Below are 12,834 nucleotides of genomic sequence, written 5' to 3'. Positions count from 1 at the left end.
ACATGGAAATGTTAATGTAAAGGAATAGAATTTGGATGTTACATCTGAATTTGTCCAGGTTGTAAGGTGAGAATATTTCCACAATATCTACCCAATATACATCCTGGGTGGGCATCACAACATCACACTGCCACTGTGTCGTCATAACAATTGGGGAACTTCTCATCTTCACCTGGTGGTCCATTAAAACAACACTAATACAAGCTCTGTCACTATCATGCAACTGAGAAGGCACAAAGAGTTTCATGTAAAGGTGGATGATAGTCCCTTCATCAATACTGACTAGGCACACCAAAGAAGCCTACATATGACTCTGTGCAGATTTGGAGGCATCCTACACTTTAGAGAGACACGGTGTGGGCCAAGAACATTAAGGAGGTCTTCAAGCGATTACAATTAATTGGATACATTAGCAGTGGGGGCTCGTCTTCTGATGCAGAAATATTTGTTTCATGATGAAGATCACTTTTTTTGTGGGCCCGATTCCCCTTGGGGAATCAACCCCTGCTGAATGGACACTAGCTCTCTCCCAGTATTACAGGGTGAACAGCCCAACTTGTCATAGCCTCATGCTGATTGCAGGTTTAAAGGATGTATGTATACACATATGCTCTAAGTGCATATTAATGTAAACACACTATGGTTTGTTGCACGTGCATTAAGAAATGTGCAACTTCACGTTCTGGAGGCAAATGCGTCCAACTATAAATTAGGCCCAAAGTATTCATGTCTGCTGCAATAGAAAATAAATCAGCATCTATCCCATTGTATGGGTTATCTCTAAGGAACAAAGAATATGAAATTCTAAGACATAACACCAACACATACATACATGCATAACCATTATTAAACATGAATTGATTAATTAGGTTTCTTAATTCACTTTATTTATTAATTTGAAGGTTATGCACAATCAATAAATGCATTGTTTAAGTCACCTGTCCCCTCCCCAGGAGCATTGAAATTAAAACCATGCTTAGATAATTTGGCCATGCTAGGAGGTCTGAAAATGAAAAAACATTTTTTGTGGATGGACATATCCTTTAAATTATTGTATTCCGAAATCTTCAGTTTTATTTTCAGGACTAATTCACCCTTTACAATATATAACGATATTTCCCGTAAATTCCATGATTTGCATTAAAGGAACTATGTGTTTGTACAATAGAAGTGAAAAATAATGAATTTCTGTTAGAACTCACACTAATGCCTGTTAGGTACTACCAGTGCAATTGTGCCAGGGGCAAACACCTTTGCAGAGCAGTGGCAGTTCTATAAAGGTAACAGAGGGCCCCATTAGCCTGAAAGTGAATAGCCACCAAGGTTGAAGGAGCCATCTGGAATATTTATGTTTGGGATGGGAATAGTTAATAATCTTAGCGGCTGTTTGGGTGTTTGGCAGGCTGACATAGCCCCAACCTGTTCATCACAAGTAACATTTCCTAAGAGAAATGGGCCCTTTGGTGATTGGACCACTTTTGTTGTAATGGGCAAGCTGTTTCATTTTATTTTTTACATTGTACACTGAAACCCTGAAACCCTACTTCAATTGATGAGGATGTCTGGCATCTCTTCTTCAAAATGGGTATGAAATACAGGTGCTGAATATATAGATTCAAATCCCGACGCTGGAAACCCATTAAGTCAACATCCTGACAGGGATAGGTAAGTACTCTAATCCTCCCCTCTCCCCCCCTGGCCCTAACCCTCCCTTAGTGGTGCCTAACTTTAACCTCCCTAGGGGGTGCCTAACCCTAACCTTCCCGGAGGGGTGCCTAAACTTAACCCCCCTCCCTGCAGCCTAACCGTCCCTGGGGGTTGCCTAACCCTATTTCTCCCCGGGCTCCCGATACCTACCCCCCCCCCCCCCATCCCCAGGATAACACTGATACTCACCCGGATCCTTCGTTCGGGATTCTGGCGGTCAGGATGCCGACGCCAGTGTCCTGATCCCCTTCGGGATAACGGCAGCAGGATTACGGCGTCGGTATATTAACTACATCCCCTCTAGTTCATCATGATACGTTTAAAATATATCATGCACTTTATTTATTAAGACACATTTAACTTATGGTCGTAAGATTTATGTGACTCAGAATAAACATGTGATGTAACCAATTCAGCATCAGCTCCACAGGCATTAAGCAGAACTTTTTTTTTTTTTTACAAGTGTGGAGTTTATTTTAAAAAAATTATATTATACTTGTAATTTTATGTTTTTATTGAAGCAATCATGTGTTTCAGTTTTGCCACCTTTACTTATATGGTTTCATTATTTTCTTTCTTTCTTAAGTAGCACAAAATATTACACAATGTTAATTTTTATCTTTACTGACAGTATGAGGTTTATTTTCTCCTTCTTATTATCAAAGACATTTCGCAGGCTGACTTGCTTACATGTGCTAAAAAAGAGAAAGAATTTTAATGGCCTGTTCTTTGCCTCCTACATTCTCAGCAGGATTCCTGATGTCGGAGCAGTTCACCTGACTTCCTACTGAGATAGTTGATTCTGTTTGTCACCACAAAAAAAAGCCTTTCCAACATTTTATTTGCTTTGCTTGCCTGTTTCTTTTTTTTTTTTCTACCTCGTTCCAACTGATACATATTTCTGAACAGGTTAACTATTAATAGTCATCATTACACATAAAGCAATTATCTCTGATCACTTTATAGCGCAACAAATTCAACCCAAACAATCTACAGATTTACAAAATTCGGCTGTTTTTATGTATTATATATTTATTTACCAATTATATTATACAGCACATAGCAATTTTGCAATGCTTTACAGAGAATATTTGTCTATTCATATCAGACCCTGCCCCAGTGTAGATTTACATTCAATATTACCTACTACCTATATATACATACACACTAGAGTTCATTTTTGTCAGGAGCAGTTAACCTGCTAGCATGTTTTTGAATTACGGGAAACTGGAGTGCATGGAGGAAACCATGCAATCCCGGGGAGAACATGCAAACTACACACTGTTACAGCCTTCGTGGGAATCGAACCCATGACTTCAGGGCTGTGAGGTAGTAAATGATAACCATAACACCAACCGTCCCTGCCCCAGTGGAGCTTGCAATGTATATTCCCTATCATATGGGCACATACATACAAACATTAGTTTTTGTCAGAAGCTAATTGACCTATCAGTATGTTTTTGGAGTATTTTACGAAACTAGAGCACTCTAAGGAAAACCATGGGGAAAACATACATACTCCACACAGATAGGCCTTGGTGGGTATTGAACTCATGACCTTAGTATTGTGATGCAGTAATCTTAACCACTACACCACCCTGTTACATTATCAGAAACGTTGGTAACTGCAGTCGAAAAGATGGTTGCAGATGATGACCACTGACCAGAATTTTTGTGTGGTCATCTTCTGACTTTAATAACACCTTAGTAATTGGCAGGTCTTGTTCAATTTGGCCATCCAGGTGACTGGCTACATTTATCCTGCTGAGTGCCCTGTGTCGGCCTGTGTGTGGCAAGCTTGATGTACACTAATGATAATACTGGGGCAATGCATATATATTGATAACAAATTCTACTCACATTGTTGGCCAAAGTGAACCGTTCAGTGCTCGAACTCAGTGGCCAGTCCAGATGTTGTCTTGTAAGGAACCAATTAGAATCATTTTGAACATTCTGGGCCATAATGATTTGTTTTTGGACCTAATACATGTAGATATTGGACCAACTTGCTGCTATCGGTACATGTGTGGTTAAATATTGTACATCTCTGGAAGATTGCTTCCACTATATTTGCTAAAGTGCAGGTTTTTAGAAGTGGAGATGTTCCCTTAAGCAACCAATCAGATTCTACTTAACATTTATCTTGCACCTTCTAGAAGATAATAGCTAGAATCAGATTGGTTGCTATGGGCAACATCTCCACTTCTAAAAACCCACAATATAGTAGATATACCCCCATGTGTAAAATGCTTCTGGAAACATTCATCATTTCCAAACTGATTCCACCAATTCCTAATTTCATGGCTGGTTGAGCCTTCTCACTAATCACACACATACGGAAATGAGCCTTCTCACTAATCACACACATACGGAATTGAGGAAACTGTTTTCAATTCATTTTGGGTAACTAATTGGTTGTAAGAATCTTGTTGCTGTTTATTTAAATATTTTATTTAAACAATGCTGCTATGATGAAATTCCAACTGCATTTTTTTGGGTTAAGATGATGATCAAGGTATTTTTTGTACTTTTTAAAAACATTTTTTTTTTTTTTAAATATGGTTGTGGGTGATTATTGTATGGGTTGTACATTTAAAAAATGATTTTTGAAGCTTGCTTATTTATTATAGCGAACCTTACTTATTTCACAGAGATTTTATGGATTGTTGTAAATTATTTAGTAATCCTGTGGATGGCATTAATTGTCTGGGGCTCTACGATCATGACCTGTTGCGCCAAGAGCAATCATACTGTATTCTCAGGTGGCGATATGTTCTATATTTATAAGGAGTTCAGTTTATTTTCCATTCTTCTGACAGACTGCAAGGCAGCTTAATATGATCAGGGTGCAGGAGTACTACAGGAATCCTCCCACATCTCCTCTGATTATATTACTTAGATCAAACCGGGAAGGGGGTCGGGAGAAAATCTGTTCAAGGCAATTCATTACATTTTGTACCAAACCTTGATTTATTGCTTCTATTTTAATTTTCTGTCCCTAACTGGATCAGGACATTGCACTCCACAGTGCAGCATCTTTGCTGGGTGTTTCCATGGCACCTTTCCTTATTGCCAGAAGTACCAGGTTTAAACACACCAGCCCATCACAATGTTTTCTTAAGTATATTGCATTGTATACCACTGTGTAGTTAAAAGGCACCGGAATTATGTGCTTACATATTTACTGTACATAAATCTTTTAATCACATTTTACATTTGAAGTAATTCAAAATATGCATTTTTTTTATTTTAGTAGCAGATGAAAATAAAATGTGCTTTACGGAGAATATGAAATATCATATCATATCAGTCCCTGCCCGGGTGGAATTTGCAATCTTTATTCCCTACCACATAGACACACACAAACAAGGGTTAAACAGGGCCAGATTAGTGGACCTGGAGCTGAAATGATCATGAGTCTGTCGCTAGAAGCATTGGGGCATAACCAGAGCTGTGTGACCATGGCCGGTACAATAGAAGGTATAGTTAATGATGTCATCCCTCTATTACACATGGTGCGACAGAGTTAAATAGACTGGCATAATGGAATGGGAGAGACTTGAACAGATATGAAGAGAGGCTGGGACAGAGTGGGAAGGGGGAAAAAGACTGGCACAGATAAGGAGAGAGAGGATGGCACAGATAAGGGGATAGAGGATGGCACAGGCAGAAGGAGAGAAGATGTCACAGATAAGGGGATAGAGGATGGCACAGGCAGAAGGAGAGAATATGGCACAGATAAGGGGATAGAGGATGGCACAGGCAGAAGGAGAGAAGATGGCACAGATTGAAGAGACTGATAGGTGTGTCATACTTTTGTTCTCAGTCCCTTTTCTGTCCAATGGCTCAGGCACTGCAGACCAATGAAGGAGGAGTAGAGGTGGGAACAGAGGACTTGCAGCAAATCCCCTGGCACTCAGTAACTCCTGACCTCCTCCAGATGAAACGCTCTAAAAATATGGCACTGGTGAAGATCCTAGCAAAGCCATACCCGATTAGGAAAAGTCTATGAAAGAGAAACTTTTGCATGCGCAAATTGAAATGAAGTTACAGAGTGAATTATCCTCTTTAAAAATTGCATTAAAACAAGAGGAAGATTAAAGCGAGCTAAACATTAAAGTTCTTAAAAAGACAGACCTCAAATTAGCAGTTATGTCTGAATTCCATGAGGAGGCTGAAGCATTAAAGATAAAGTGTGAAAATGATGTGCTTCTCACAAAGAATAAAGTGTTGTTGGGAAAAGAACATACGAATGGTTCTTGGATGGCTCTCATGTGAAAAATGAAGAGGGACTTCGCCATAAGAATGTCTCGTCTCATGTCGCTCAACCCAGGAGTTGTGAGCTGGGGAAGGAGATGTGTGGTAATACCAAGCTAGGTGATAATGAGCCATGGATTCTGTGTGGGGCTGGAGGGATCCGCCCACACAAGGTAAAAAAAAATAAGTGTAACCACATCTAAAGGCTGCCTTGTGGACAGAGCACTGGTGAGGGCTAATGAGGCCTGTCAGGCTGCCAGAGGAGGCAGTCCAAGTGGGACAGTGGCAGCTGTAGAGTCCAGTGAGCCAGCTAGGGGCCAGGAAGCCAGTGTCCAGATCTGCAAGAGGCAGGGAGGACCACAAAACTCTGACTGTGTTTGTGTGAAGCTGTAGCAGCCAAGCTGCAGGCCGGTAGGCTGGGTCCATGCCTGCTGACTTGGTAGTGATATTTATGCATACCAGTTCTGATCTTGGCACTACTGTATGTTTTACTACATTTCAGCATATTTGTTTTGGATATTCCGTTAATCCTTGGCTTGTTGATTACTCGCCAACACTTTTGATTGCAGCCTAACACACTAGAACAGTAACCTGGGTAGGGGGCCATGACCTGCTTGCTGATACAGCAGTGTATGCAATGGCGATTGTTTGCCATCGTGTATGCATACAAGCCACACTGCGCATGCATAGTGATTGCATTGCGATTACAGACGCACCGAGGAATTAATCTCAAAGTAAGTGACAGGCTGTCAGCATTTGGGGGTAGTGACGGGGGGGGGAGGTTCAGAAGATTGCAGGCAGGTCTGTCCGTTTGAACGCTGTTTCATGGGTGTGCATAAATTAGCTCTGCGTGCAAGGAGACTGGCAGTGTTTGCAACTGGTCAGACTTGTTGTAAATGCTGCATGACTGACCGATATGCATCGATGGTGCCGATGTTTACGCAGAAGAGCGACATTGGACGGATATGAGAAAGCAGCAGTGGGCGTCTTTATGCTGGCTGAGCTTAGGTATGCATTAGCATATTTTCGCAGCTGCTTTGTGGGCGAAATCGCAGTTGTGATCGCATTAGCGTCCGCTGCTGAATTAGGCCTATAGAACAAACAAGAAAATACAACAACAAACCTCTCAAACCACAATCAAAAACGTGTGCAAATATTCCAGATAAAACGGCTGAACCCAGGCCCATCCCCCCTTGTATTAGCTTGTGAAACAAACCACTGTTCTTCCTCGTACTCTCACTGGCTATCTAACTGTGCCTGTGTCTAACTTTAGTGGGTCTGGGAAATGGCATGCAGAAATGTGTGTCTGCATTTATCCACGTGGCACAGAAATTTCTCTTGCATGATCCAAGTATTATTCTCGCCCATAGAGATATGCAGGCAGTGATAGCGCACAGTACGTACAATCTATTCTTTGCATACTGCGCGCAGACAATTTGCTCACAATGGACATCGTCTACACATGGGATTGCAAATGAGCTGATATATACCAAAGGGCCCTTAGAAATAACGGTTAGAAAAATGAGGTAGCATGTCCCCTTTTTCAAATCCGTCATCTCCACATGCAGCTAGCCTTTTGTAAACTATGTAATAGTAATGACAATGGAACACGTTTTAATTATTTTTTATGTGTACAAAGACAATTCACGTGCACTTTATAAGTGTTCATTTTAATTATATTAAAATAAATGTTAATATTATTACAGTAGGCATACTATCCTAGAGCGTGAGGTCTTAATGTAATTGGTTTTTAAATGCCATTACGTCTTTTTGTATTCAAGTTTTAAGTACTTAAGATCTATGCATTATTCCAGACTTTGAAGTTATTTAATAAATTATGCTTAATGTATGAAAAACATGTCTTTCGTGCATTGACCAGGAATCTATTTAATTAAATCAGTAGACCACACTTTTTTTCTATGTGATTTTTGGGAAACAACAAGCAGAGTAATAGCATGTCTCTATTTTTAGTGTAAAGGCTTCCACACATCTGTCATCCGTTTACTCGATCCGACCGAAACCGCCAATCCGCTGGTCGGAAATTCCGATTGGTGGCCATCAATGATCAATGAAGTTCTTCATGTTAAAAATCCCCGATTTGCTGATCCGGATCATATCTTGGTGGGATTGGCAAATCAGGGAAATCCAACATGTTGGATTTCACCAATGCCCCGACTCCAGCATCTGGGGATCGGGGAATTGCCACAATACATCGCAGATGTTTGGGAGCCTCTACTAAAGGTCAGAGCCGTTGAGAGCCTGGCCGGGTAGGGTAATGGAGGGGGCGTGGCCTAATCGCAGGAGGCGTGGCCACGCCCCCTTGAAAAAAACAAACAAACAAACATAATTTTTTCAGCGCCGCGTTGCTGTAATCCCCCCAGCCCGCTGCTAAGCAGGAGGGAGGCGCTATCAATGCTCCCCCCCACAGCTAAAGGAGACTGAACCACTAGTAGTCTCACACAGCAGCCCAGCACAAGCTGTGTGCTGAGCTGCTGTGAGGGAGGGGGGTGGGGCGACGCCTAGCAAGCCCAGGCCCAGGTAAACTGTACCCGCCCCCCCCTCTCGGCACCCATGCTAAAGGTCCACAAAACATTCTATGTAGAGCACAATGCTGATGCACCCTGGTGGACAATAATATGACATGGCTCAAAAGAAAAATGTTGTGCTGCCCATAGCAATTTGTTGGGTTCTCATTGTTATTTTTTCTTGAAAATGAAAGCAAATATCTGATTGGTTGCTGTTGTCAATTGTCACAAATGCTTCCTTATAATTTTATTCTAATGAATGTTGAACCTGTCTCCATACAGCTTTAGTTGCCCTCAGCTACCGACTTGTTAGATTTTTATTTCATACACAAGTGCATGCAAGTTTTTCACATTAAATGTATCATCGTACTTGTTTAAATATAGTATGTTACAACAAATATAGCCCAGGCGCTGAAGGGTTGATAAAAGCTTAACAGATTCAGGACCTCATTCAGAGTCGGTCGAAGCAGCCGCACGGTCATACGGGAAAAGGGGCCGGATATGCAAATGATTCCCTCGCAAGTTGCGTCCCTAAGTTCGGATCGGTAGCTGACCGACCAAGGGGAGGAAGCGGTCGGAAGACAAAAAAATACACCCCCTTCTCGTACGCATTGTACGTCATCTCCGGGCATATAAGGATTAATCGAGTCCATCGGGAACCATCGGAACTGGTCGTAGAGCTTAAGGTTGACCATACCCTCTCTCTACAATCATGTCAGTGTACAAACCTCCCATGTCACATGTGCCATGACACTACTTTGTTAATTATGCACTCCCATAAACCGTATGCACTCCCATAGAACGCCGTTCGCATAATGAGGCACGCCTGCGTTCGGATCTCCACTTCCCCATTTTCAAGCACCTTCCCCTGTTACCACCCACAAACGCCTCAATCTGTCACTCAAACTACCGACCTGCCTGAGTTCAAGGAGAGAGAAATTTCTGATCGTAGCGGCTAGTTTGCGCACGCGCATTGTGAACTTTACGCATGCGCAGTATAGCGAACATCGGTGGCGTACGACCGTGCGGCCGCTTCATCCGACTCTGAATGAGGTCCTCAATGTGGTTGTGTGGAATAATCACTCCCACTAATCGGAAAAGTGTATACAGAAAATAGAGCAACCACAGAATCTGAAAGGCATAAATATAGGTCACTAAAACCAATGCAGGGAAAGTAATAGGTTAAGAAAATTATGTATTTATTACAATTAATAAACCAAAACAAGTATCAGTAAATGAGCATATAGCAAATATAATAGTATATGATAAAGATCATGACAATAAAGCAATCTTTAAAACTATTAAAAAGTCCCGAGCTGAAATCATTAAAAACTCAATGGCTAATAATAAGCCCTTTTGGCAGTATCTTGCTTATTCATATAACAATTATTTGGGGTGTTGGGCTCTGTGTATCATCCGGCAATTAGGCACAGAGAGCAAGTAGCTAATAGTCAAATTGCAGCTTATACAATGTTACCTTCCAAGATGGCGGATCAAGCCCGCACGTTGTTGCGGTAATCCAGTTGTAGTAATAAGGGAAGCTGCGACCAAGGATGGCTGGCCTCCAATACTTAACCCAACTGTCAGTAAATTTATAGAGGGGAGTGAGGTGGCCGCTCCAGTGTTCTGTGTCCGGCAGGTAAGTGACAGGGGGCTCCGTACTGTGTATAGGTGAAAGGTAACAGCTCTAGCCTGCAAGCACGAATGGCTGGCCATGAGCGCTCAACCCGACTAGCATGGAGCCTGCAGAAAAAAGGTGGTGTGGCCGCTCCAAAGTCCCGTGGTAAGCAGGTGAGTGTCAGAGAGCTCCGTGTTCCCTGATGATGCAGAGGATGGAACGCCGCAAATGGTCAATGTTAGCGTGAAGGTTCAAAGGTGATAAAGAGCGTCTGTTCTTATTGATGCAAGAGAGCTTCCAGCAGTGGGTCTGAGAACCAGGTAAGAAACCAGTGGGAGGAACCTGTCTCCATAAAGCTTTAGTTGCCCTCAGCTACCGACTTGTTAGCTTTTTATTTCATACACAAGTGCATGCAAGGCTGTCTTAACATTAAATGTATCATCGTACATTTAACTTGTTTAAATATTTATCTAAACTTATTGAAACCAATAGGAATTTATGCTATGAATTATATTTACTATTTTCTAATCTTGAAGTGTCAATTGCTGACTTTCTATACTCCAAAAATAAAATAATTATTTTTATATTTCGCTTGCTGCATTGATTTATAATGAAGAGAAAATCACAAATACAAATTTAATGATGTATGATTGAAAAAAAAAAAATATAAATCCTTTCTTCTTGCTTCACTCAATAAACATTATAATCGAAAGTGTTATTTTCTCTGAGCCTGGCAATCTATTTGCTGGTGTAATGCTTATGTTCTTTTCATATGACATTTTTGTATTCCTAATGTTTATTACTCGCCGTCTGATGCATTTATAATAAAACATCATACAGGCAAAGATTCACTGGTATTTCCCTCTTGGAAAACATTCTACCGTCCATCAAAGTTACCATTTACAATGAACTATGTCACTGCTGTAAGCTGAATAATGTGTGCTAGACTTTCTCTATAATTTACCAATTTAGTTTAGAGAAAGCCTTTGACTTGATTTAATTTATGATCTTCAAGGCAAAATGCCACAATGTTATACGTTGCTAGTTTCAACATTGCCCATAGGTTGACCCCATTAAATAACATCATTTTTGTTAGATTCATTTTTAATTGATACAATAATGTAATATTAGCATACAGTACAATAGGTATAGAACATTTCATATGAAAGGGAATCTGTTGGTATAAGGTTTTCAGGTGAGTTGGCTCTCAACTTAAATATATCTATGTATGTGCTGGTACCATGTGCAGAACAGTATTCAATTATATGATCCAGAGTGGGTGCTATTATTATGTACTGTTAGGGACGCAGGTACAGAGAAGCCTTGATGTGAACTGGCGCTTAACCATGTATTTGCAAATATATGCAACAAAGATCTCTGAGTTTCTATTATCATGTAGAATTCAAGTGTTTTTGCTGTTTTTTTTTTTGCAGTGTGCTGGAGGGAATTATTCTTCTTTATTGCTTAGAGTAAACCCCTCCATTTACAAGAACCTGTGAAAATCTATTACGTTGATCATGAGCAACAACTATTTTCTATTGCTGATATAAGGTTTTCTTTATTTTCCTATTGTTCGGATTCGGGTATATCTTAGAGAGAATGAGTCCAGCAACAGCCTTGAGGGCTGGAACACTTGGCAAGCTGCGGCCGCGGAGCAGCCTTGAGAGCTGGTAGACTTTGACTAGTTGTGGCCTGAGGGCTGAAGAAGTTGATGTAGCCTTTGGGCAATGCAGCAGTCTTGACAGCTGGTAAGTCTTTGACTAATAGAGGGCAGTGAGATAAGATGCGGCCTTTGGGCCATGCAGCAGCCTTGTGGGCTGGTAAGCCTTGGCAAGCTGCGGCCAGTGGGCCATAGAACAAGATGCGGCTTTTGGGTCGTGCAGCAGCCTTGAGGGCTGGTAAGCCTTGGCAAGCTGTGGCCAGTGGGCTGAAGAAAAAGATGCGGCCTTTGGGTCGTGCAGCCACCTTGAGGGCTGGTAAACCTTGGCAAGCTGTGGCCAGTGGGGCGTAGAACAAGATGCAGCCTTTGGGCCATGCAGCAGCCTTGAGGGCTGGTAAGCCTTGGCAAGCTGTGGCCAGTGGGCCGTAGAACAAGATGTGTCCTTTGGGCCGTGCAGCAGCCTTGAGGACTGTTAAGCCTTGGAAGCTGTGGCCAGTGGGCTGTAGAACAAGATGCGGCCTTTGGGCCGTGCAGCAGCCTTGAGGGCTGTTAAGCCTTGGTAAGCTGTGGCCAGTGGGCTGTAGAACAAGATGTGGCCTTTGGGCCATGCAGCAGCCTTGGCAGCGGTGGTCTAGTGAGAGAACTGTGCCGCTGGGTTGACACAGGCGGTGGTACACAGGATTGCATACTTAGGATGCTGGATTGCAGCCTGCACTGCCGGGTTGACACAAGCGGTGGTATGCTGGATTGCGTACCCTGGACACTGTGTTGCGGCCTGTGCCGCTGGGTTGACACAAGCCGTGGTAGGCTGGATTGCGCACCATGGACACTGGATTGCGGCGTGTAACACCAGGTTGACACAAGTGGTGGTATGCTGGATTGCATACCCTGAACGCTGGACTGCGGCCTGTGCTGCCGGGTTGACATAAGCTGCTGGATGCTGGACTGCGGACTCTGGGTACTGAGTGCTGTCTGTGCTGTCTGGATGACACAAACGGCAGATCGTGGATATGCGGACCGTGCCACCTAGTTGACACAAACGGCAGGTAGTAGATATGCGGACCATG

This window comes from Taudactylus pleione, unplaced genomic scaffold (assembly GCF_031769625.1).
Source record: "Taudactylus pleione unplaced genomic scaffold, aTauple2 ptg000235l, whole genome shotgun sequence".
Lineage (NCBI taxonomy): Eukaryota > Metazoa > Chordata > Amphibia > Anura > Myobatrachidae > Taudactylus > Taudactylus pleione.
This window is presented reverse-complemented; position numbering follows the sequence as displayed.